The 3,929-nt window shown below is 34.3% G+C and overlaps 1 pseudogene; it reads right to left on the bottom strand.

The window, feature by feature from the left end:
• Nucleotides 1–637: 637 nt before the first annotated feature.
• On the bottom strand, nucleotides 638–1,924 carry LOC113374692 (annotated as a pseudogene).
• Between the last annotated feature and the right edge of the window lie 2,005 nt (nucleotides 1,925–3,929).

Raw genomic sequence — 3,929 nt, 5'->3', positions numbered from 1 at the left:
TACATTTATTTAAGAATTTAATAATGTTTAAAAAATCTATCAAAAGCAAAAATTTCAAAAGACAATTATTGATAATGCGGGAAGCAAGAAGATTATTAATTAGATAGAAACAAATATTCATGTCATGAAATTGGAATAGTTTTGATAATGATATATTTTAATACATTTTTATAAAACGCAGAAATATTTTTTATATATTTTTATTTAATATATTGATTATACATATATGATAATAGATAATATAATATATTTATCACAAACATTAAGATGTATTTGTAGAGTTTGTGGACATTAGAATTTTGAACGCCATTAGCAATTTATTTAAATCCGCGGAACTAAAAATATCGAACATTGTTGCATTTGCTTACATGTGAATATTCTATAAATTTTTGAATTTTACTTTCATGCACAAATACTTGTACAATAATCATTGACATCAGTCAAAAAATTTTATAATCACTTTTATCATACGTAGCCATAATCCATGAGCTTAAAAATCTTAAAATTTGTAAAAACTTAACTGGAATTTATCAGATGTGCGTGTTCTTTGTGTAAATCTTCATTCATGTTCTTGAGTATTCTCATTGAAGATTATTCAGTCACCAGCTGGCTGACTTGTGTTCGATGTCGTGTGCCTGTGTGTTTAAAGACGGAAAGTATCAAAATAAATGAAAAAATGCTGTTTGTATGGGGTGTCATTTAATAGACTTTAAGCATATTCTTCTCATCGAAACCTGCAGAATGTCCAGCATTTCGCACAATAAACGATTTCCCGTCGAAGTGCATCCTTCGTTCTCCGCGTCTGACGAATAAATGCGACGTGTGCCCCATAGAAGCCGTGCAATGCATGAAAGGTGTCGTTAATGTGGCCGATCCGTTAGATGGACTTGTGCGAATCATACACTTGTTGCAGTTTTCTGCGAATCCTTACCAAGCCATCTAGAGTTTGAGAAATTCGAACGTTATTAATAACGTAGTTATCGGTGCCATCGTCCGTGTACCAATATTCAGAACCCTGGAGCAGCCCTAGAGCTTCCTGGAAATACTGGGGTCCATGACGTGATTCATTATAAAAGACGCTCAGAGAGAAATCTTGGGTCATATCCGTGAAGGAATCAGTAGTTGTTCGCGTTCCGGCGGCGTCGACTAAGTAGACTAATGCGCACTGGTCGCTTGTAAAACTCACGCCTTTGTGCCACATTTTCGCGTATCGGTTATTACTATTGTGCACATCATGTGCCAAAATTTCAACCCTTGACCCATACTGGTATACTCTGCCATTAGGGTGCATTAAAGCAGCGGCCGAACCAGTTCCAGCAAGGCTCAGAACAATGTTGTTCTTGAAATTGATGACGCGAACTGCCTTGTCGATGGTCAAGTCCACCCTGATCCTTTCGCGCAATCTAACAGAAATCGTTCCGTGAGGAGTGGCGGTTGCTCCACCTGTCAAAGCTATGGATGGTTGCGCGTTGGGCAACCCCAAGGGCGGCGAATTGCTTTCAAGAGCAACTTCGGAGATTGGGTCACGCCACGATGGCTCTTTCTTTTCGTAATATGGATATAAATCATCACCTGGATATAATCCCGTCGGGCACTTTCCTGCTCTCGCCACTGGTGTCTGCCATAGAGGCTGCAGGCTCGTGAAGGAAGATGTTGCCGCCGTCAGGGATGTTGCTGAAGACACGGACGCAGCTGCTGCCGACGAGGAGCACATTGCCGCTGCTGCATACAAACCTTCGCCGCCAATACCGTGGGTGGGAACTTCGTAACATTTCACGAAATTTGATGTGGATGAAGGTTCTTCAGCATGGTGTAAAGCTGGACGATATACTTCACCCGGTGCGAATGCATTTGCCGTGAATAAGCTGCGCTGCCTAACTGTAGACACAGATACTTCTTTCCGATAATCCGACGCAGAGGACATTTTTGATTCTGTTTTCATTAAAATTTAAATTTATGTACTACTTAGTAATCTTTCGAAATTAGAATTACTTTATTAAATTTTAAATGCGCTTTTTACGACTTCAGCTATAGGCCAAATATAGATCTGTTTTGTATCAGATTATCTATTCGAAATTTTTAGACGTCAACTATTTCGCGACATTAATATTTGTTTTTATTTAATTCCAAGGCTCCTTGATTCCCACAATAAAATATTCAAATAATCTGAAAATAAATATAATATGAAAATAATCAAATATTCTGAAAAATATATTTTCAATGATGTATAGAAAACTTGGCTATTAATAAATTATATTACCAAGTTGTCTTAGAAAACATTTTTAGTTTTATTACTAATATAAAATTATATAGGAATATTTCTCATATGCATACCTATTAATAAAACGGTAGATTATATCAACCTCATATCAAGCAGTAGTGATATTAATTAAAAATATTTATCAAAAATATGTTTCAAAGTAAAAATAGCTTAAAAGGTGAATGAAACAGTAATGAATGTGGAAATATAATTGCAACTTAGATGAGAACTATATACCTGCCATTTACAAGATTGTAATTAATATGGATAAAAGTGGTAAGTATGATAATTGTGCTCGGTTACTGACAGTTCAATAAACATATTTTTTCTTAAAGTGCACAACTAGTGTAACCGCCTAAAAACAAGTGATTTTTGGGAATTTATATTAAAAAAACTACTTTATCAATCATTTCAAAATTTTAGGAATATATTTACACATGTTTGAAGAATACATAGTAAAATTTTTTAAGATGAAAATTAAATATTTTTTAAGTTATCGTCGATCTCCAACGGCGCGACAAAAAAAGGCCCTTCACTGCTGCAGTGATTCCGGCCTTCTACGTGGATGAAATTTAAAAAAAAAAATCTCGTTCAACTAGATTATATTGTCTGTAAAATGAACTACGATAAGGAAAAAAATCAAATATTGACAAAATGACAGCGTTTTTTTTTTTAAAATGTCGAATTTTACCCAAAATATTGGTCGTTTTTGGACTGCCAAATTGAAATTTGATCCGATCAAAAAATCGATAGTTCGTTTTACGGAGAACTATATATAGAACATGTAAAAAAAAATCGATAGTAATCGGATCATTTGTTTTTGAGTAATCGCTGCAGCAAATTCGGAAAATGCTGTTTCGAGAAAAACGCGTTTAAAGATTAAATGATCGTTATAATATATACTATATATATACTCATTAAATGGCTGTGACTCGAAAACTATTTAAGATATCGATTTAAAATTTTGGTATGTTATTTTTAAAAGTATAACCTATTGAAATATGGAAAAATTGAAAATTCGGTTTTTTGAAAATTTCTCACTAGTTGTGGCCCTTAATATGCCTCATAATTATCATGAAAAATAACTTGCAAAATAATATTTAACCGTGTTCATTTTACAAAAATTATCCACATCCGACACATCAGATTATTACATCAACCCAGCGTGATTACGAGCGACAAACTTTTCGAATGGCGTTTTTTCCCCGCGCTGTTCATTTTCCAACTATCGTCATATTTCTTCATGAAATTTAGCGAATGAACGGTTTGGTACAGTCCCTAGACAACTTTATTCTACATATATATATGAAACCAGACAATAATTTCCAATATGCGGAGACCAACGGCAAAAAACAGCGTATTTATTAACCGTGGCCAGTAGGCCTTGTCGACTGGTGGATAGTGGGCAAGCTGGGGAAAAGAAATCTCAAAATTTAACAATATTTACGTTTTTGATATTATAAGCAGGATATTTTTAAGTATCGTTCATTCTTGTGACCACAAAATATTGGATAAAGAGCAATTGATATAGTCAACCTGATACAATCAAGAATATCATTAGTATCGTTTTGCCTTCTGACTAACCAAATATTTTTTACAGAACAATTACTACAGAAAACCTGACACAATCAAGTACATGGTATCGTTTTGCCTTCTTAGCACAAAACAT

The sequence above is a fragment of the Ctenocephalides felis genome, unplaced genomic scaffold (assembly GCF_003426905.1).
Source record: "Ctenocephalides felis isolate EL2017-DRISC unplaced genomic scaffold, ASM342690v1 CF-g0.4_SCAFFOLD_01886, whole genome shotgun sequence".
NCBI lineage: Eukaryota > Metazoa > Arthropoda > Insecta > Siphonaptera > Pulicidae > Ctenocephalides > Ctenocephalides felis.
Note: the sequence above shows the minus strand (reverse complement) of the source record. Positions and strands in the feature narration are given on the sequence as shown.